Source organism: Chiloscyllium plagiosum, chromosome 6 (genome assembly GCF_004010195.1).
Source record: "Chiloscyllium plagiosum isolate BGI_BamShark_2017 chromosome 6, ASM401019v2, whole genome shotgun sequence".
Lineage (NCBI taxonomy): Eukaryota > Metazoa > Chordata > Chondrichthyes > Orectolobiformes > Hemiscylliidae > Chiloscyllium > Chiloscyllium plagiosum.
In genome coordinates this window covers 63,874,887-63,899,027 of record NC_057715.1, presented here as the reverse complement: position 1 = coordinate 63,899,027, position 24,141 = coordinate 63,874,887, and the positions used below count along the sequence as shown (strand labels likewise).

Below are 24,141 nucleotides of genomic sequence, written 5' to 3'. Positions count from 1 at the left end.
CTCTCTCCTTAAACCTGTGTCGTCTAGTTCTGGACTCCCCTATCTCAAGGGAAAGACCTTGTCTATTACTCTATCCATGCCCCTCATGATTTTATAAACCTCTATAAGGTTACCCCATCAACCTCCGACGCTCCCAGCCTATTCAACCTCTCCCTATAGCTCAAATCCTCTAACCCTGGCAACATCCTTGTAAATCTTTTCTGAACCCTTTCAAGTTTCACAACATCCTTCCAATAGGAAGGAGCCCAGAATTGCACACAATATTCCAAAAGTGGCCTAACGAATGTTCTGTACAGCCGCAACATGACCTCCCAATTCTTGTACTCCGTACTGTAACCAATAAAGGAAAGCATACCAAACACTTTCTTCGCTATCCTATCTACCTGCGACTCTACTTTCAAGGAGCTATGAACCTGTGTTATCAGGAAAAATTGAGCAGATTGGGTCTATGATGATTGACGTTTAGAGGAAATGAGAAGTAATCCTCTTGAAACATGTAAGATGTTGAGGGAGCTCATACCTCCAATTTTGGTGTCATCTGCAAACTTACTAACTGTACCTCTTATGCTCGCATTCAAATCATTTATGTAAATGACAAAAAATAGGGGACCCCGCACCGATCCTTGTGGCATTCCACTGGTCACAGGCCTCCAGTCTGAAAAACAACCCTCCACCACCACCCTCTGTCTTCTACCTTTGAGCCAGCTCTGTATCCAAATGACTAGTTCTCCCTGTATACCATGAGATCTAACCTTGCTAATCAGTCTCCCATGGGGAACCTTGTTGAATGACTTACTGAAGTCCATATAGATCACATCTACTGCTCTGCCCTCAGCAATTTTCTTTGTTAGTTCTGCACATGTACCAGAATATCAGCCACATCATCTGTGGGATCCTGCAATTCCTAATAACCATTCTTTAGCTTGCCATAACAGCTGAAATATAGTTGACTGCTAAGCAATGACTTGCATGATAGTACAGTGTGGTATTGCTATAATAACACACTAGTTGGATGTTGGGGAATAGATTTGTTTTTGGTACTGGTACTTGTCAGTGTTGACAAGCAACATCAACAAAGCCATGTAGCCAATGACAGCCTGCACCAAGGAAAGCTGTGATTTTAACAAAGCGATGTACTCATTCCACGTCACTGTCAAGAGAAAATGAAAAGTAGCTAGCTATCGATAAATAGAGAGATTCACATTAAAGTTAAACTCCCAATGTAAGTCTTTCTCCCACGTCCTCTTCCAGCAGCTTGTGATGCTATGTGTGGTCTCTATTCATTTTCCAAATTATGCTGTATTGCAAGATCTGAAGAGTTCAATAAATTTTTATTTTTAAGACTTAAGCCAATTCCATTATAGAGAGTTTGATAGAACAAATCCAAAGACTTGCCAGTTCCAACTAGATAGATGACCATTTCCAGGTATTAGTATGCATTCAGAAGTTTCACAGAAGAATTTATTAAGTAGAAACTACTACTAAATAGGAGAAAGTGAGGACTGCAGATGCTGGAGATCTGCAATCCCGAAGAAGGGCTCATGCCCAAAACGTCGATTCTCCTGCTCCTTGGATGCTGCCTGACCTGCTGCGCTTTTCCAGCAACACATTTTCAGCACTACTACTAAATAGAAAGTAATGATATTTAATAATGCAGTGATTAAAGTGGTTCACTTCTAAACACCAACTTGTGACTTCTGGTTGACTGGGTGTACTGACTGAAGTTGTTCTTCTACCTTCACTTTCTTTCTGTGCACTTAACCACTTAAAGCTTATTAATTCTTACAAGCCACAGTTTGTGTTAAATCTTCAGTTAAATGTTCAGGATTCCAAAGCTATCAATATCTTTTAGTTAAAATACCTCCTAGTTAATAGAGGATTTTAATGACTGATGTTGCCTGTACCAAGTTAACTAAAAAGTAACAAAAAGGTACAAGTTGCTTCAACACACACATCAGTGCTTAGCCTGTTACCTTGACTACTCCTCTTTTAAAACATTTAAGTTCCAAAAGCTAAAACATATTCTAAGACTTAGAACCATATCTTCAAATTAATAAACCTTTTCACTTCAAAAAGACTTTACAATTTATACCAGATTATAAGAAGTGTGTTTCCTCTAGCTCCAAGTTTGTAACTTGTGTCATAAAACCAATTGCTTATTTTAACCTGAGGCAAGGTGGCAATACAGTGAACACAGTCATGCACCCACAGACAAAGAACTGCTTGATGTCAGTGACTTTCATTCACAATAATTAAACGGAATATAGTATTAATGCCTTAATTACAAATTACATAGCTGAACCATAACTAAAATTGAAACATAAGCTGAATCCTACAGTATTTTAAGAACAATGTCCACTAGTGCAGCTGTGACCAGGGGCAACTGGTTCATTTAGAAGCATTGAAATCAACAGAAGTTCAATCAGTATCTGCCATAAGTCTCCCTGTATACTTTTGCAACTTGATGCAACTATAGAAAACAATAACACTTGCAAAAATATACCAATAGCCAAATGAACTCAATTAGCAATTAAAGGCAGTTGACAAAACACACTTGAAACTTACACAAGTAATTAATTCTTATTAATTTTACAGGGTCCATTAATAGCATTGTGTGCATCCTTTATGCTGCTTAACAAGTGTTTAGATGTGTAAAGTTAGAAAAGAATATTTGCTGGAACATTGAGCTCCAAAATGGCACTGCTGACACTATGTCAATGTTGCATACAGAATGAGACCATGACCATGTATACCAGCTATATATACTGGGAGATGGTCTTGCAGGAGTAATGTCAATGCAATAGAAATCCAACTTATATTGTGACAACTTGGGTTTGAATCCCACCATGCGGCTGTTGCAATTTAAGTTCAATTAATACGTCTTGGATTGTTCAAGCCAATTTCATTGATGATGACTTTGTCAACTGACATTAATTGTTTAAAAAAAAATCAAGTTCTCTACTGTCCTTTTGGAAGAAGTTCTGCCATCCTTACCCAGCCTGGTCTCCTGGTCCAAGCAAACCTCTCAGTACAAGGGCAATTAGGGATGGGTAACAAATGTTGGTCTTGCCTGCAACACAAACATCCCATGAAAGAATAAAATAAAACATATCTCTAGCAATGGATAACTGCATTTACACCTTTGAACTGTTACCCTCACTAAGCTAATGTCCAGTGATTTGCCCCAAAAATACATTGTGTACATCACTTTGGATCCCAAAGGACCCTGCTGGTGCCCCAGCATGGTCACAAGTGAGCCCAATTTCTGGTCCTTAATATTTCATCTACTTTGAAGGTATTATTTTGATTTTAAAATAATACAATGTTTCAGGGAATGTCACCTATACATTACTTGGTCTTATCACTGGTGGTGTGTCAGAGACAAAAAGAATGATAGTTATAGATTATATTATTTGCTATCATGTGTTTCTCAGAAACCTGAAACTGCTATTGGACAGAACAGACAGTGCTCTCAGCTCACTCATGTTGCAGCCTGTCAAAAAGATTGTTCTGCTTTTCAGCCAAATGGATAGATATTGTGGAATTTGTTAAATTATCTTTCAGCTAAAGCATAAATTATACAAATTTAGCAAACTGCTTATAGCACCATAAGTAGAATTCTTAGTGTGCACATTATTTACAGTGTGTGAAAAGAGTAAATTAAATGCTCTGAAAACCTCCCCTCACTTCCTCCTTTCTCAGCATCTAAAATAAGCAATAACCTTGCAGACTCCCACTGAATTGTTAACATTGCAACTGCATGTCTCTACAGGCACCATTTTAAGGAATTCTGTGGCTAATCTTCTCTTTCTTGCCCCAGTTCAAATTTTGTAATGAAGCTATTCAGTTGAATGTTTCTGCTGATTAACTGTTGTTTGGTACTTGGCTAGCTGCAAACCAAGGAAGGAATCATGTGCTTCTGCAGATCTTAATGCATAGAATTGCAAGTTTCAGTTGGTTTATTGACCTGTATCTTAACAGTGCATTTTTATTACAGTGAAGAATTTCACAAAAGTGATTATCCAAGTTAGGATAGTCATCCAAGTTATTGCTCATACTATTCCACATCCTCCAATCTGATGGAGTTAGAGGTGAATTTCAGCTTGATTGCATCCAACACAATTTCTGGAAAATGAAGCAAATGATATTGTGTTGTTGCTGTGGCACCATGTGAATGATGTTTGATGATCTTGTAGTAAATCATGGTCAATTCAAGGGAACATGTATCAGATGTAAAGTAGGTGGAGTCCCAATGCTAGAAAACGGCTCTCCTAAATGCTCAGGAAACTTATTAACTCAAGGGTTTATGCAGAGGAACTTCGTAGTTTTCTATCACTATTCATCTGATATGATAACAGAAATGCAACACCTGGCAACTACATTTTACTAAATTTACAATGTAAGTGTAATAAAGGAGAAAAAAGTCCTCAGGAATAGTGAAAGAGTATGTACTACTCAACAAAGTGTATTTAATATTTCCATCCTCAATACAACATTTAAACAAACAAACTAATATTTAGTTTCAGAGTTAATAGAAAAGAGTTACAAAACACCGAAAGATTGAATACAAACGTATATAAACTTTAATATTATAAATTATCTTGCCAAACTTTCCTTGCAAGAATTTAATCTGCACTTCTGCATCAATATCACAACTATCCAAGATCCTAAATCATTGACAGCACTTTGTATGCAGCATGTAACATTTCAAAAAACTCTGCCCATGTTTCTTCCGTTATCAACAATGGATAGAAAATCAAAGATAAAGAGCTCACGATCAACACATTCTGCCATAATCTGTTCACAAGTTTCCCTTAAGTGACTAAACTAAAACTTTAAACATCAACCCAGCTCTCCTAGGTTGTATGTAATTTGAAAACAAAACATAAGATTTATCCTTGTATACTTAGGGATACAAATTTGTTTCAAATCAAATATACTTTAAACCACTAAAGTATAACAGAGAGGAAAATAATTGGGAATTAAACTTGTCAAACAGCTACATTGGATTGGTTTGTGATAATGAAGTTGAAATAGTTGGCATTCAACACCTTTACTCCAACAAAGCTGACAGCAACTTTGGGAGTCCACAAATGCACAGAATGATGCAGAAAACTGAACGCTATTTCCAGTGATTTGACATTCTCCACATTGATGTACCCAATGCACAAACACACACTCACCCCCTAACACAATCATTAGAAATCAACTGAACTGAATTCTTGGAATTTGACCTTCCATTCCTGTTGTATCTTTCACTGCTAATGAGATGCAACTAGATTTTCTAACCTCATAATTACTTTGAGAGACCCCGAAAAGCTAATGTTATATTTGTGGAATGTCAAATATCCCCATTGTGCCTTTAATTTTTCTAAAGTTTGCTTATCTTTAGTTTAGTTTCTATCTTAATCCAAACATATTTCAGTGGCTGAAATTTTCATTTAAAAGTGAATGATATTGAGTGTTTTAAACTTTCTGTGAAACTATCCCAATTTGGTTGGCTCCTTGCTGATTCACTGCTGCTGCTGTTAGGAAACGGGTGAACTAACCCCCAAAGATCTGTAGATCTTTATGAATAGCTTTCTTCAAAGTCAGTGGCAAGTGCCATTGTTTAGTTACTGTTTTTGTTTTTTGCCATTGTTTACCTATTATTTACTTATCCATGCTACTTAACTCTGTGATCTGCCTGTATTGCTTGCAAGACAAAGCTTTTCACTGTGCCTTGGTACATGTGACAATAAATTCAATTCAATTCAATATTAGTGAATCTGACCTCATTATAATAGTTTCCCATTCTCCCATGTTAAAAATCACACAACACCAGGTTATAGTCCAACAGGTTTAATTGGAAGCACTAGCTTTCAGAGTGCCACTCAACCACCTGATGAAGGAGCGGCGCTCTGAAAGCTAGTGCTTCCAATTAAACCTGTTGGATTATAACCTGGTGTTTTGTGATTTTTAACTTTGTACACGCCAGTCCAACACCGGCATCTCCAAACCATTCTCCCACCTGCTGGAAAGAAACTAAACAGCAATAATTCCTGACAAGTAAGTGGGAGCAGTTTCCGGGTGACTGCAGCTCACTGAGATCCTCTGGACCTCCACTTTGGACAATTGGCACCAACATTTCAAGGCACATACCACAGGCAATGGGCACTTTCACAACCTATCCATGAAACGTGACATCTGAAACATACCAGATTTTACTGACAGTGAGGGAGGGTACTGGCCAGAGGTTCTCAAGTAGTTGAGCGGACACTGTCTCGAGCAAAGAGTGTCTGTGGAAGAAAGAGACCTCACTGAAACAGGGAAAGACAGTCAAAGGATTTCCACAATCAGATGGGTACTACAGACTTAGTTGCATGTAAATATGCTGTTTACCTAGTTTAACCTTACGGCACATTTACAGTACTGTCCTGCACTTCAATGCTGCACTTTTGTGTGCACCAGCACCTTTCATTGCACTGTTGCTGCAAGGACACTTGCTATCCAGCTCATAGATTCAACCAGGATAGATTTCAGTGCTCACTCACTTTGTTCCTATGCTGTCTCACATTGCATTGTGTTTTAATATACTTTACCCCATAGAGCTAATTGCCAAAGTAGCAAGCACCTTCCATTCCCCATAGCCTGCATGTGGTGCAGGTGCTGCTCACTTTATACTGGGACTACAGAACCTCATGCAACACAAAGCACCGGCCGGGCTCTGTATCTTCAAAGTTATGCATGTTGTTGGTCAGACCTTTGCTCAGACAGCTAATGTTGAAAACTTTTTATGTATTAACAGAAGTGGAAACAGATTGACAATGAAATGGCACCTGCACCACCTATGTGCTCTCAGTGCACTCTTCTTTCTCTCCCTTCTGTTATCTCTCAGCACAACCCTAGGGTCTGCTCTTGGGGTGGAGGAAGCCTGCCCTATGGTGGAACCTGTAGAATTTAGGGTTTTGGTTGGGCAACCCCAGAAGTATGTGTGTGTCTAGAAGGCTCAGATATGCTGAACATGTCCTCCCAAAAGCAGGTACCCCCTCCCCCACATTGCTTAGGATGCCAGGATGCGTGTCTGTGGTTGGGTGGGGGGGGAGGAAATGGTGGAAGGTTTGTCCACCCCAGGAGTGTCCTGAGAGCATTCCACCTCCATCTGTGTGCCTACTGGCACAGCCCTGTCTCCTAGTGAGGAGGAGGCATCTGCAGTGAAGTTGAGGTCTCTTAGCCCCCTATTGCCTTACTGTTGGTGCTGGGCACAAATAGTTGGAGAAATGGAGTTCAGGTTTATGCACATGTCCAGCAGAGTCTGTGTACTGCACCTAACTCTCCAGGGCAGCTGCCAACTTGTCCACAAGGGTTGCCAAACACTCGCATGCCATGGGCAGCAGGATCCCAACTGTGTTGCTATAGTTCTGCAACCTTTATGTCAATTAGCACCCCCTGTAAATATGATAAAAAAAAGATAGTGAAAACAGGAAGTGGAAATGTGACACGAATGTGCAGAGATGCATTGTTAAGTTGAGAACATTAAAACATTGTTCAACTTGTATAGATGGAACCTTACACTGCAGCTAACTTTAAACATTTTTAGTCAACATGCTCAGACACATTGTACATATCTGGTAGGTGGGACTTGAACCCAGACCTTCTGGCTCACAGACAGTGCCACTATCACTATGCCACAAGAGCCTGAAATGAACTACTTTTGGACTGTATCTGACTACAAGTATTTTTAATCAACCTGTTCAGATGCATTATGACACAAGTCAGGAGGAACTTGAGACCAGACCTTTTAACCCAGAGGTAGGGACAGTGCAACTGTGCTACAAGAAATCTGCAGTTCACTTTACCCAATCTAGGCCTTTTTCAAAATTTTAAGCCTGTCACCAATCACCCATCTGATTAATTTAAAAAATGAATGTATTATAAGCACTCCCACTAGGGGCAGTGCAAGAACAAAAAATAGGAAGGATAGGGAAAGAGACAGGGATAAAATCAGAACAGTCTCTAGATGTATTTATATTTTCTAATCAACCTGTCCAGAGATGTCATTACACACCTTTGGAACAGGTGGAACCTGAACATGGGCCTCCTCGCCAAGAGATAGGACACGGCACTGCAGCAGTCTACAGGTGTATTGATTCCAATGGAAGATGAGGTTCAGTTGGTTCCCAAAAGGGGCACAAATCCAATGGAGCAGTCTGATTGCATTTCTGCCTCAATCTGTATGGATCTGCTGTAGTCACATGACCTTTACCATGAGTTGCTGACTGGGGCCTGCCACCTTGCAGCTACTTTCAATAAAGTCATAGCATAGGCTAAACTGTTGACTTGAGAACTTGAAACATACTCATGTTTGCTCATTTATTATTGATGTCCGGGCTTCATTAACATGCTTCATTAAACTGCTGCCACTTAAATTACTCTTTGTCAGTTTTGGAACAACAAAGTTGGCTTATGTTATAAGCCATCCATTTGTACTTGTTTCTGAATCATAAAGAGCCATGTTCACCTGGTTGCACATCTATGGGTTAATAGATTTTATGCTTCAAGAAAAATTACAATGAAGAAAAAATGAAATCAGGAGATATTGAATGTCTTATTATGCAGTTTCACAGATCCCTATAATGGGACACCAAATGCCAGTGAGTCTCCTGCCAATATTTTCTCTTTACCCTTTATTTTATTGGTCTTTAATTATGCCTTCTTAGTGTAATTATGCAGAAAATGATTAGAGTACTATCTTAATCATGGTATTGCCATTTTCTGTAATGTGCAGAGCAGCAGTAGATTTTTCCTAATATCATTTATTTGGCTTTAGCATTTATTTAATTATGCTCCCAGTTATTTTCCACTCAAAAGCACTTTTACAGGATAAGGTATAAATGTAGCCTGGCTGTGAAGAAAAGTGGTGTTTCTGCAAACACAACTGATGCTGTGTTTCATCCCAAGTATAATGTAACAATAAACAATCATTCTACATGATCCTAGGTTTACAAAGTTAAAAATCACACAACACCAGGTTATAGTCCAACAGGTTTAATTGGAAGCACACTAGCTTTCGGAGCATCGCTCCTTTATCAGGTGATTGTGGAGTACACAATTGTAAGGTACAGAATTTATAGCAAAAGTTTACAGTGTGATGTAACTGAAATTATACATTGAAAAACACCTTGATTGTCTGTTGAGTCTTTCATCTGTTCAAATACCATGATAGTTTCACTTCTTTCATGTATAAATCACAACATTTTTTAAAAGTTGCATTCTCAGGTTAACTGTAACAATTGGTGTTAGCTAGACAATATGTTGAAGGGGTTAGCCCCCTGTGTTCTCTGTCTGTGCCATGATGTTTAGATTGATTCTAATCTAAAAAGTGAGATAACAGAGTTTTACATGAATCATGCAGTTTTTGAGCAAAGTACAATGTAACTCTGCAAATATACATTTGTGGGGTGAATATGTATGTATATGTGTGCATGTGGGTCTTTGTGTTTGTGTGTTTATCTGTCTGAGTTGGGGGGTTGAGTGTGAGAGAGAGTGTATATGTGTGTGTGTATGTGAGTGTAGAGTATCTTAAGTCTGTGAGGGGTGCATGTGTGAGTGTGGGAGTGTATATGTCTGTAAGGGTGTGTGTGAGTGTCTGTGTGCGTGTCTGTGTGGAGGGGGGGGTGGGGGGTTGTGAGTGTCTGTGAGAGAGAGTGTATATATGCGTGTGTGAGTGTAGAGTGGTCTAAGTCTCTGAGAGGATGCATGTGTGAGTGTGGGAGTGTGTGTGTCTGTAAGGGTGTGTGTGTGTCTGTGTATATGTGTATTCGCGTGTGTGTGTGTAGCGCAATGGTGGTCACCTGTAGTGTGACATCAACCCAAGGTAACTCTGTTATCTCACTTTTTAGATTAGAATCAGTCTCAATACCATGGCACAGACAGAGAACACAGGGGGCTAACACCTTCAACATATTGTCTAGCTAACACCAATTGTTACAGTTAACCTGAGAATGCAACTTTTAAAAAAAAGTTTTGTGATTTACACATGAAAGAAGTGAAACTATCATGGTATTTGAACAGATGAAAGACTCAACAGACAATCAAGGTGTTTTTCAATGTATAATTTCAGTTACATCACACTGTAAACTTTTGCTATAAATTCTGTACCTTACAATTGTGTATTCCACAACCACCTGATAAAGGAGTGAGGCTCCGAAAGCTATTGTGCTTCCGATTAAACCTGTTGGACTATAACCTGGTGTTGTGTGATTTTTAACTTTGTACACCCCAGTCCAACACCGGCATCTCCAAATCATGATCCTAGGTGGTTTCAATGGAGGATAACACTGTACACACAGACAAAGCGAAAAGGAACAAACAGAAATTCTGGAGACAACAAGAAGCACCTCACTCGAGGTTGATGTCATTGCCCTTTACAGATGGTGAGGAGGTCACGATTTCTGAGATAGAGTTTTTAAATTTGGAACATGAGAGATTGTTACAGTCATTTCACAATGCAGCTCGGAACTTGTAACTAATGGTAGGAACTGTAGAAGTTTCAATATCCCTCATTGATAGAGAGTTTATTCAAGGTATCAAAAGATATACAGGGAACTTAGAATAGTTAAATGGAAAATTACCTGTAAGTTTCTAACAGAACTACTGTAAAGCCAATGTCATATGTAAAACATCGACAACATAAATCTCTCAAGGCATATGGAATATGTACACTGTTACTATTAATTTGTAGGCCTTGGGCTGTAATGCAAATTCAGTAGATCTCTTTGGAAAATATGTCCAATTAGTGTTACAAACCTCTGATTTATTTTTAAATCTGCATTTTCCAGTAATCAATGGAAATAATCACCCAAGTTTTCACTTTTACTGTAACAAACCAGCTAGAGTTAACACTGACTGAAAACTAATAGCTGAAAAACCCACTCCATGTTTATACATTCTCCACACTCAGTGGATATGTCACCTTGCATTTAAAGCCCAAATTACATATGGCAAATAGGCTCGCTTCTCTCTGTCCTACCAAAGCAAGTCTCTTAGTCATCCTTAGAAAGTCCATTCACTGAATCTTCAGAATGTAAACAAACTGACTACTAGCAGCACAGCTGTTCAAATAGGAAAACTGTTCTCACTAGCATTCTACTTGGGGGTTGAGATAGGAACAATCCTTACCTGTTTGGCACAGCTGCTGCTGTTTTTATTTTGCTTTTAGGTCTCTCTCTTTCTCCTTGTCTGATTGAGACTGTGAGCTTGTATCCAACAAGACCAACTGCCCCTTTTTTTGTCTCAACTATCTTGAGTTTACATGGGCTTCTGTCGTCATGGTCATGAAATGTTATGGGCCTTTCGCTGGCAGATTTCAATTCAATTTTACACCATCCCCTACTCCAGGATATACTGTTTACCTCAAATTGAAAGAAAGCAGTTTAAAATATAACTGCTTTATATAGTTTCAGAATCATAACCTGTCCCTAAAGTTAATATTAAAATATAATATTGTAAACACTACAACTACCAACATAATACATAAAGTACAGGTAACATTCTTATTTGTCATATATCATTGTCGTATTTAGCATCAGATCTTGGTAACATTATAGCCAACACTTAACAACTAACTGAATATTCGAATCTAAAGTCTAGTTTTTACAGTCTTAATGGTCGTGAAAACAAGAGTTTCTTTTACTAATAATCATTTTAATCTCTATGAATCTGTGCAGAAGATCTCCTTTTTCATTTGGAGTTGGCTGTATAGTATTTCCATGTCCTTGGTTAAAAGCTCCTTAAAATCTGCATTGGATCATCTGGACCCTGGAAAAGTATTTCTGAATAGTAAAGGCTTTACAATTGATTTGCTCTGGTTAACTTTTCCAAGAACAACAATGCTAATTACTGGCAATCCAGCTGGCTTCTGCAAGTCGACAGCTGTGAATTGTAATCCAAGGACCAATTCCTGTGCTATTCATCTTTACCCGTGGGTTGAATAATTTATTTTGCTCTTCTTTAAAGTTAATCAATAAATCAGGGTTACCACATTCTAAGCTGAAAATGTGTTGCTGGAAAAGCGCAGTAGGTCAGGCAGCATCAAGGAACAGGAGAATCGACATTTCGGGCATAAGCCCTTCTTCAGGAATCCTGAAGAAGGGCTTATGCCCGAAACGTCGATTTTCCTGTTCCTTGGATGCTGCCTGACCTGCTGCGCTTTTCCAGCAACACATTTTCAGCTCTGATCTCCAGCATCTGCAGCCCTCACTTTCTCATTACCACATTCTAAGCCATGTTCTGAACCACTCTGTTTAGATATTAATTTCTGATTTCCATTTTTTCCACGTCTGCCTTTTCTTTTAAGTCTGTTCAGAAAATCTCAACCAGCTACATTTCTAAGTTATCATTCTAGATAATTAGATTCACCTTGCCATGTTTCAATTCAGATCACTTTTATCTTTAGCTTTCTTTACTACCTCAGTGTTCTTTTCCAGAAGATACAAGTTTCCCACTGCTTTGTTTTATAAAGGCTGTTTATATTTTTGTTTATTTAAGTTCCTTGTAGCTTCTTTAAGAACTTTGACAAGGTTGTCCCCCAAGTGTGAGTGTTTCAGTCTCCTTTGAAAGGTCATTCACTCCACCTCCTGAATATTTGTGAGTTAATATGCATCAGCATGGCACCCTTTGGTGACTTCTGGATCTTTCAATATCTCCAAGTTCTACCTCTCTAGCATTCTGCTCAATGGATAACACAGAAACAGTCTCTTTGCCTCAATTGGCATAGTAGTCATTGTTTTCAGTTGGTTTTCTGCTCCAGGTGACTATTGTCTGACTGTGACTGAGCCTGGATTTTCATTCATTAGTCAGAAGTACGGAGTTGGGACATTTCCAAGCTCCACAGCCTTGACAAGGAGGAAAATGGCCTGTAAGTTTCTAACCAAGGACACAGAACTATTGTAAAGCCAATGTCATATATAAAACATCTACAATCTGCTGTACAGATTGATGAAATGCCGGAGGTTGTGGGGTTCTTTGGGAGTTGGGCCAGAAGACCCAGAACACATGCAGAGGCTACTGGATTCAGAGGCAGATTAAGCAGAAAACCTGTCCAAGTACACATGCATTGTGTTGCATTTTTTAAAAATCAAAACAACAAGAACTGTCACTCTAGCCCTCATCCCTCACAAACTCTAACTCCCCTGCACATTCCTCATGCCTCATGTATGCCAACTCATGTTATCTTAAACTGTGCAACCAACTACCATAACCCCTAGCACCCCCCATGCAAATCTATGCTTCTTCACCCAACTGTATCATCCATTCTATTCCTTATCACAACTTAATGCCAAATCATGCTCCCAACCCTTTTTCTTTGCGCTTACACTTATCATGCCAACCTATCCAATAGCCACCAAAGTCAGACCTCAGTATCTGTACTGAAATGAAAGAAAGTGTACCTGTTACAAATGCACAATCCATCATAAAAACAGGCATAAAAGTTCCTTGTCCCACTTCAAAATGTCTATGACCACTTAGAAATGTCAGTCTCAATCAAACAATAACATGGCAGGTACTTCATTGTGGTAGCATTAGATTCTGAAATCCATCATGCAGCACTAATCCAGTATTGGTAGGCATCATGCTTATGTCAACAGAGTGAAATAAGAAGAAATTATTTTCTTTGCACTTCTTACATTTACCAAAGATTTAAAATGATGTTCTAAAGGCCTTGATATATTTTAGAGTTCCTCTTGATAGTTCCTCTCAACATGCCTTTTAATACATTTGCCAGTCCCTCCTTATAGTTCCAATGAGGTTATCCACTTTTTACACACCATCACACCTACATTTAAAAATTCTAAATGGCACTATGCTTCTCCAAAAAGGCAGAGATAAATTTGATCCTTATTCGCACAGGTTACATTATATTAAAGAGGATTCAGTTGGCACAGTTTAGGTACTTTTAATTTTGTGCAGAGATTCTTGATCTGAGCCTCACATTTATTAAATTAATTAATATGCCAGAAATATGCAGAAGAAAGAAAAAATATAACAAAAAGGATTTTAAAACTGAACCTCATTCCATAATCTCAGTTTTATCCATTATTTTTATGGTGTCAATACCATATCCCTCAAATGCATGCACTATTGTTCAACGAAATGTGTACAGGTGAGAAAATGATTTATTGTATAACATTTTGCATATTTATTTTTCAACACTATAAAAATGTGGTTACAGTCAGTTCAGCTTTAATGTGGTAGTTCCGTTCTTGTGCAATCCCGTGTTATAAGAAAATCGCGTAATAGCAGCATCATTTAAACCAATGGGCCGGAATCACGTTATAACTAATACACACATTAAAGTTTGCGCTTTAGAAACAATGTCCCCAATTTATCAGTCGCATTATGGTGAATCAGTGTTAACAAAATGTGCATTATAGCAGAATGACCTGTACTGTTACTTTCTAAAAATGAGTAGAGCACATGCAAAGATACTCTGGACACTAGAATATCACAGGTTGAAGAAAATACATTAGGACTTAGCTTTCAGATGACTAACAGAGATGAGATAGTAAACCAGGGATCCTTATTAGGTCTGGATTCATCAAGTTATACATGAAAATTGAATCCAGGCATAAACAAAATTGATTTAGATGAAGGAAGACAGAACCCTAACTCAGTCCTTAAGCATTGTCATTGCAAAGATATATACTCCTGCAATCTCTCCACACTAAGCTCCCAATATGACACACATCATTTTGAAGAGATTGAAGGAAAAGCAAATTAAAGGAACAGACACTTGTATCTGAGAACAGACAATTAGCACAGTCCTTAGCCACAGGTCATTCATGGTTTCACAGCAAGTGTTTCTCTGTAAGTTCTAGTGTGTTATCTCATGAAATTCTCCAATGCTCACCTCATTATGTATGCACCCACCTCTCCAGAACTGTGTTTGCTCTATTGTATACTCAGCAATGGCAGAAGAACTCACCATTGCTGAGACCTACTAGGAGTTCTGCTGCTTGCACCATATATAAAGCTCAACTGTGCACATGGTCAAATGCTGCCAGCTAAGAGTGGCCCTTTTCAGTACACATGATGATTGGAAAACATGAAAGAAAAGCTTCTGAGGGCACATAGGTGGCATGGTCAACACTTCATTGTAAATAGAAACTCACATTCGTTAATACATTGCCACTTCATACCATTACTGGTCTGACAGACTGTCATAGTGATAGCACCTCATGAATCCAGCCACACAGGCTACCCATCCTTACAGCCACATCATGTCAGGACTCTAAGGGACTGTTACTCTTTCCCTAATGCCCAATGTAGTGTAAGGTCTTATCACTGTTCACAATTGACCGTGGCCCACACCCCTGACTCACTTGGAGGTAAAGCCATGACTGATGAGTGACTGGGCCACTGACTGATCTCAGTGCAGTTTTCAACTGAGTTGCCACTAATCAGCTGCAGGACTGAAATGATACAGAACTCATGACTCTGTGTCTAACAACTGCCTAGCCATGTCCTAGCTACTGGATTTTGATTGGATGGTGATGACTGACTGATGACAGTGCCCCTTGACTTGACTGAAGACTTCTCACCTTAGACTTTGGGACATGGGTATTTCATTGAAGCATGTTGAGTGTATTTGCCATAAGCTTCCAGCACATATCAAAGATGTGAGATTGACATAGCACTGTTCCATACAGTAATATGTCCAACCCCATGGGGCAGCACTGTGGCTCAGTGGTTATCACTGCTACCTTGCATGCCTGGGTACCTGGGTTCAATTCTGCCCTTGGGCAACTCTGTATGTGGAGTTCTTCCAGTGTCTGTGTACACGTTTCCTCCCACAGTCCAAAAATGTGCAGGTTAGTTGGATTGGCCATGCTAAATTGCCCATTGTGCCCAGGGATTTGCAGGCTAGGTGGATTAGCCATGGGAAATGCAGGGTTACAGGGATAGGGTGTGCTGCTGTGGACTCAATGGGCCAATGGCCCGCTTCCAAACTGTAGGGATTCTATGATTATAATCAAAGCAAAATAGTGCGGATGCTGACATCTGATATCAATACATAGAATGCTGCAGAAATCTGCAGGTCTGACAGCGTTATATGAGAAACAGGGTTAACAGTTTGAGTCCAGCCGTTCTGAAGAAGTCACACCTGATTTGAAACATTACCTGTTAGTCCCTCCATAGATGCTGCCTGACCTACCGAGTTTCTCTAACATTCTCTGTTTATGTCCACTTCTTTGACTGGTCACTGCCAGCAAACATGACAAACTTCCTGACTCTGTGTCAATGCTAAGAGGCAAGGCAAGGCAGAAGTATAGTGAGCTTTTACCTTCCAGAATCCCTACAGTGTAGAAACAAGCCATTTGGACCACTGGGTCCGTACTGACGCTCCAAAAATCATCCCACCCAGACCCATCCTGGTTACTTTGCATTTCCCATAGCTAATCCACCTAGCCTGCACATCCATGGACACTATGGGCAATTTAGCATGGCAAAGCTACTGAAACTGCACATCTTTGGACTCTGGGAGGAAACTCACTGAATGATGTGGTAATGTGCAAAAAGGCAAGGTAAGCCAGAAATGTTGTGCACAGAATGAGTGAGCACAAAGACAGCAAAACAAAAGTCCTGAAATACACTTTGTCCTGATGTACGAGATGCATGCTTGTCAAGTTGCACAAAGTGGCCTGACAATAGCATTGCCATTGTCCAAAGCGTAGCACTGTTAAGTGGTGAAGTGTATTTTGTTGATGTTGATTTTGCTTGTTTTATGGTTTTGATGTTTTCAACATATGTTAATGAGACTCCGAGGAAATTTAATATAAATCATAGTAAGCAACTTGGCATCCACTTAGACGTAGAGATTTGCATATCTTTGATTTATGCTTGTCCAGAAAATTCCAGGCCACTGCTAATTTAACCTGGATAATCAAGAGAATGTCCCCATAAAATTTGAATTAATATTGCAAAGGGCAAGAATCACAAGCATATAAAAACATTGATTATCCAGATAGCTATATAAATAAAAAGACTTCTTTTTTTAGTACTGTTGAATTGCAGAAACCATGTTTTGCATTACTCTTCACAGATAAATCCACTTCAGAACTTAATGCACAATTACACAGAAACACAACTGAAAAATACTAAAAGCAGCATGAATGGATTAGGTTACTACGGTTATTGGAAATCTTATCTCCTAGCGCTGTATTTGTTATATTTCTATGGAAAAGAAAGCCCTCATCAAAGCTACATTTTATTGGCTATGTCACCAAATTTTTAAATAAACAACTGTCTTACAAAAGCAGCACATTTTACAATTCAGCAGTCTGCAACAGCATTCATCAATCAAGATTACTATCTGAACAATTACAAAATCTCTTGGCAATTCCACCCTCTCTAGCAGTTCCAAACAGGATTATCCTGCTGCTGGCAAATATAAAAAAAACTAGGTCAATTTAAAAAGAAAGCATTACACAATGGCAATGTAATTTAACAGTCTGTTCAGTGTTTACCGTGATGATGAGGCTTGCAATGATACAGAATTACTTTTGAATATTGTTTAAAAGGGAGACATTGCCAAAAGCTTTTCATTTTGCACTCATCACAAATATGAGAATGCCAAAATTCAAATGATCACAACAATTTATACTACAGGGGAAGAAGTGTGCTGAATGGATGGCAATATGCCTATGGAGAAAGCAACAGACTGGTAAGGTCAGCTGGAAATTGAAAACAAATGTAAGGCATGATCATATTCTTCTTGTTTGTTGAGAGAAAGTATGGCACTTCATTCTTGTTAGAATGGAACAGGCTATATTGAAATAATAGCTTGCAGTTGCATGATATGTCCCTTTTCCATACGGATAGAAATTCTGATGCAGGGACTTGTAAATCCTTCCCAACATAAGTTGGTCCCACTTCAGGGTGGGAAGTTCTGGCCCTTAAAGTCACATATTCAGTTAGAAATACAATAAACTTGTCTGGAGGTTTAGCGTCCTGTTCTCTCACTCTCCTGCCAGACAGAATTATTGGAGGAAACAGATGCAAGACTTTGAAACTCTGCTGTTCGGTTGACCACGACATCCTTGGCTTCAGTGCCCTTTAAGAACTTCGTTATCTGTTCAAATTTTAATATTTTAGACGAAAAAGACTTGATTGAACATCCAATTCTTGGCATTTCTTCATGGATAACAATATTAGGAAAATTGTCTTCACTCATTGCAAACCAGCTGACAGCTAGTCAGGACAGTCCATGACTGGCAGATTCTCCCCACAGTGAATACAGGTGAAGGTGTAGCCACTGCTGGGGCCAATTGGGTCTATCCTGTTTTTATCTTCAATGCAGGCTTTTTGCTCATTTCCAAAACTCTCTGCAGCACTCCTGATGTAACTTCTAAACTCAGCCCGATGTATGCCTTGCTTCCCACTGTTGCTGGTCAATGTGGCATATGGAGAGGGCTTATTTATGGAGTTTTGCACATTGTTTATGTGGGATGCCACAAACCATTTGTCAGTGGTCAGCCCTCTGTACAAGGTCTTAGATAGGTGACTGTCAGTATTTGAGCCAGCGACAGTGAAAGAATTGCGATATCTTTCCAAATCACGATGGTGCATGGCTTGAACGGGAACATGCAGGTGATGGTGTTCCCATGTATCTGCTGCCTTTGTCCTTCCAAATGGAACTGGTCATGGACTTGGAAGGTGCTATCTAAGGAGCTTTGGTGAATTTCTGCAGTGCATCTTGTATATTATACACACAGTGCTACTACTGAGCTTTGGCGGTGGAGGGAGTGGATGCTTGTGGATGTAGTGCCAATCAAGTGGGCTACTTTTTCCTGGATGTTGTCAAACTTCTTGAATGTTGTTGGCGGTGCACCTATCCAGGCAATTGAGAGTATTACACCATATTCCAGACTTGGGCCTTGTAGACAGGCTTTGGGTGTCAGGAGGTAAGTTACTTGCTGCAGTATTCCTAGCCTGTGACCTGCAATTGTAGCCAATTTATATGGTGAGCCTAGTTTTGTTTCATGTCAATGGTAATCTCCAGGATGCTGATACTGGGGGTTCAGTGACGGTAACTCCATTGAATGTCAAGAGGTAGTGGCTAGATTATCTCTTATTGGAGATGATCATTGCCTGGCATTGTGTGGTGCAAACGCTACTTGCCACTTGTCAGCCCAAACCTGGATATTGTCCATATATTGTTGCATTTAAACATGGTCTGCTTCAATATTTAAGGCGTAGCAATTGGTACTGAACATCATGCAATCATCAATAAACATCCCCACTTTGGACCTTATGATTGATGGAGGGAAGGTCATTGATGAAGCAGATGAAGATGGTTGGGCCTAATACTACCCTGAGGAACTACCCTGAATTCCCCACTATCATCATACTAGAAGCCCCTATTCACAAGAAAATGAACTGGACCAGACAAGTAAATACAGTGACTACAAGTGCAAGTCAGAGGGATTTCTGTGTTGAGTAACTCACCTCCTCACTTACTGAAGCATGTCTACCACCTACAAGTGAGGAGTATTACAGAATATCCCCCCACTTGTACGGATGGATACAATTCCAAGAATTGTACAAGAAGTACAATATCATCCAGACTGAAGCATTCCATTTGACTGGCACCCCATCTGCCATCATCTCCATTCATTTTCTTCACCATTGACATGTGGCAGCAGTCTATGTTATCTACAACATATACTGCATTGCCTCATCAAGGCTCCTCTGTCAGCATCTTCCAAGCTTGTGACTCTACCATGTAGCCAGTTAGGTGTGGCAGGGAACACGAACTATATTGCTGTTCCTTCACTGTCAAAATCCTGGAACTCTCTCCTAACACTCCTAACAGCATTGCCTCTGTATCTATAAAGATAGACAAACTGAAAGCAGGGGTGATATTTTCAATGTTTCCATGCTAAGTCACCAAAGTTGTATTTTACCACTTGCCAGTTGAGATCATTAATTAAGTCATCTATAAATTCACCTAGATGCTATGCTCTCTTGTTAAATCTTGCTATTTTAAGAATTTTATCAGTTCCCAAGGACAACTAATTGTCAAAAGCTTTCAATACCTTTTTTGAACTTGTCTGATGTTTCATTTGTCCCTTAAAGAACAATAACATAATTTGCTGTATTTCCAATTGTTTATGTAAATAAATTTATTTCTTTATCTAAGGTTTTCCCATGCTTGTCCACTGCACTGGAAGATTTCTGTGTTTCCGAGCATTGTTCAGAGACCTGTTGTATCCTTCCTGCCTCCTAAAAGAATTTCTGTGTTAGACTAGAATTGCATACCTTCAAATTGCCCATTGCTTGGCTGTGATTTCCCTGGCTCTCTGATATACCATCTGATGACTCTCTTCCCATTTCTCCAGCACTGCCTCATGGTATTCATGCAATATTGCAGTGATGCCCAATTGGAGCTACAACACTTAAAAATTACTGCCTTTTCAACCTTAATTAACTCATTTAAATCATTACATTTACAGCCTGCCCTTACAAGAGATATTTGGTTGGCTCACTGTGTCAACTCAGTTTTCCACAGATCACTGTCAAACAACAGTCTGTACCTCTGCTTTGGAACTGTATGTTTTTTTTCTTGATCCTGTGTGTCTTCAGTCAGGTCTGAAATGGTTCCTCTGTCACTCTCTGATGTATTCTTCTTCATTGAGTGTTGCCAACAGGGTGTGTGGAATTTGCTGTTGTCAGCAATCAGCAGCATCTGTTTCTCCCAAAGTCTTCTGGGTCACCAACATACTTTTACCCTGATTTTACTTGAAGCTTTAAATTCTAATTTATCTTAGATGACATCAGTGGGAAACAGTGCTGGCCCATTGCTCAGTGTGAATTATGACAGGAGTCCAACATTGTCAACGTGTACATGTGCATTCCTTAAAGGTCAAAATGACTGTGTAAAAATTAGGATATCCACCTTTCTGGACTAATCAGAAGAGTTTTGATGAGTAAAGAATATGAAGTTTAGTGGGTTACGAAAACGATTTACAGATTTTCTGAATAAGGCCTTATATTGCTACAGAGGCTGTTGGTGCTTACTTTCCAAATATGTATTCACTCTTTCAGACCCTTAAACAACAGGAATCGCAAAGTCCAGAGGAAAATCCAGCACATGTTTGCAATAGTAAATCAAAGGTTTGCACGAAATGTCTTACATAACATCGTTTTCACTTTAACCAAATCTTATATATATTACACTCACTGGTGATTCAGGTTCAGATGTTATTTTTGTTGAATAGTTGCTCTCATGTAACCTGTATTACCATTACCTACAATTGTCCTGAATTGCTTTGTGTTTATGAACTATGCATTTTATAACATTCAATATTCTAATCCCATGCACTTTAAATAGCTTTATTCCAGGAAGCGCTATGTAATGTCATTGTTATCTTACATGCCTGCCATATACTTTTATTAAACTTGGCTCATTGAGCTTCTGTTAGTCACGCAAAAAATATTAAGAATGTTTGTGTAACTGCTAGGCGGATAAACCCAGTTCTTTGTACACATTTCCCTGAAGCTCTGAAGGCTATAATAAACCAGCACAAAAGTATTTTTGGCTCAAATGTTATTTTCACTTACTTCTTCAGTTCCTTCCCTCTCCCACAACTGTGCATACTATTGCCTAATACATGATCTAAATCTCTAATTATTATGTGAACATTTCCCTCAAAAATATGTAGGAATAAATGTTAACTCAATCTTAGAAATTCTTATTTACTTCAATGGTAATATTCATAGAATACGGAGACTCACTCCAGAATGTATGGCGAATGGGATAGTACATTCAAAACTGTCCAGGTTTCACAAAAAGGAAGTATTTCAAAAGCCTGACTATGTAAGTACCTTTGTGGTGCTAGTATTTAGACTAATATGCACTAAATAGGAGAAATTTGTTAAGCATTGCAAACAATATATTGCCTTCATAACTGTTGTATCATAAAATAAAAGCAGAATCAATTTGTCTCCTAAATTATAGCATATCAAACATATAGAAATCACATACATATTCTACATAGTATATAGTCTTCTCGTTGATGGCTTCTGGTTCAATGGAACATAATAATTAGTAACAGAATTTGGCTCTCGAACCTGCTCAGCCATTGTGCAGCTGATCAGATTATGATCATAGCTTCATTTTCCTGCCTGCTCCCCATAAGACTCTCTTGTCAATCAAAAATGAGTCTATCGCAGCCTTGAATATATTCAATGATTCAGCTTTCACTGTCCTCTATGGAAGAAAATTGGAAACCTTAACCCTCAGAGAAAGAAAAGCCTCCTCATCTCTACCTTAAATGGGACCTCCTGTCTTTCAATAACTGTGGCCCTGGTTCCACATTCCCCTCAGCAGACATGGCCTCGTAGTAACTACCTGTTGAGCTCCCTCAACATCTTACATGTTTCAAGAGGATTACTTCTCATTTCCTCTAAACGTCAATCATCATAGACCCAATCTGCTCAATTTTTCCTGATAACACAGGTTCATAGCTCCTTGAAAGTAGAGTCGCAGGTAGATAGGATAGCGAAGAAAGTGTTTGGTATGCTTTCCTTTATTGGTTACAGTACGGAGTACAAGAATTGGGAGGTCATGTTGCGGCTGTACAGAACATTCGTTAGGCCACTTTTGGAATATTGTGTGCAATTCTGGGCTCCTTCCTATTGGAAGGATGTTGTGAAACTTGAAAGGGTTCAGAAAAGATTTACAAGGATGTTGCCAGGGTTAGAGGATTTGAGCTATAGGGAGAGGTTGAATAGGCTGGGAGCGTCAGAGGTTGATGGGGTGACCTTATAGAGGTTTATAAAATCATGAGGGGCATGGATAGAGTAATAGACAAGGTCTTCCCCTTGAGATAGGGGAATCCAGAACTAGAGGGCACAGGTTTAAGGAGAGAGGAGAAAGATATAAAAGAAACCTAAGGGGCAACCTTTTCATGCAGAGGGTGGTGCGTGTGTGGAATGGGCTGCCAGAGGAAGTGCTGGAAGCTAGTACAATTGCACCATTTAAAAGGCATCTGGATGGGTATATGAATAGGAAGGGTTTGGAGGGATATGGGCCGGGTGCTGGCAGGTGGGACTAGATTGGGTTGGGATATCTGGTCAGCATAGACGAGTTGGACTGAAGGGTCTGTTTCCGTGTTGTACATCTCTATGACTCTAACATAAAACCATCATCCTCGAATCATCCTAGTGAATCAACTCTGAATTGCCTTCAATTGCAATTTGTTCCTCCTTAAGTAAGGTGTCCAAAACAATATATAGTATTCTAGGTGTTTTTTCCTCCATGTCCTGTACAGTTGCAGCAAGACATTCCCCTAGTTTTGTATTCCATTCCATTCTCCTTGCAATAATGGCCAATATTCTGTTTGTCTTCCTAATTAGTTGCTTTACCTTCACGTTAGCATTTTATGACTCATGTATATTTCTCTGAATTCTGAGGTGGAACCAGAGCTTGGAGGATTGCTTGTGGCCTTGGTGTACATGCAAAGGCAGTGTTTAAGAATACATCAATTACAATGTTGTCACGAAACCAAGGAACAACAATAATACCCAGCAGTTATGACACTGTCTCCAGAGGGGAACCAGCATGTGAAGATCACCAAGGAGACAAAGAAGAATGACCAGACTCCAGATCTACTAGCCTTGCTGTCATTATCTACAGTTTTCAGAGAACCAGTGCAGTCCCAGTATATCATTGTCAAACTTTGTTATCTGCTGGAGCAGGAATCGCATGGCCATTCCATCCTGGTGCCCAAAGAAAAAATGGTGGGACGTACCCTGGTAATGCTCAGAAAGTCATTAACCTCCTTACAGCTTTGCTGAGTATTGCTTTTCACCCAGGACACCACTTGACATGCTGATTGTGTCTGGTACCTTGGCCTCCTTTGGTGGTCAGAAGGAAACACACCACCCACCAACTCCTCATTGGCAAAACACTGTTCCAGCTTCCCTTTCTGGGCCATAGTACAGTAGTGGAGCCGAAGAGTGGCAGTCTCAATTCCTGGCTTTCAGTGCCAGAAATACTGCGGAGGTAAAGAATGAAACATTGCAAGAGAAAAATCAACATTGACCATGGCAGACTGCCCAACATGAATCTCACTGAAAATTCAGCTCACAGACACT

General features: G+C 39.4%; 1 protein-coding gene across 5 annotated transcripts in view; it reads right to left on the bottom strand.

Moving 5' to 3' along the window:
* The window catches only part of LOC122550643 (neuronal PAS domain-containing protein 2-like), a 121,815-nt gene that overhangs the window by 81,473 nt on the left and 16,201 nt on the right, over positions 1-24,141 (bottom strand). Inside the window, exon 1 of one of the 5 annotated variants that reach the window (XM_043691705.1) lies at positions 2,995-3,013. The exons of the other annotated variants lie outside the window; for them this stretch is intronic. The gene's annotated coding sequence lies outside the window, so the exon portion shown is untranslated. Of the gene's footprint in view, positions 1-2,994; positions 3,014-24,141 lie in introns of those variants that run through there. 5 annotated transcript variants of the gene reach the window in all.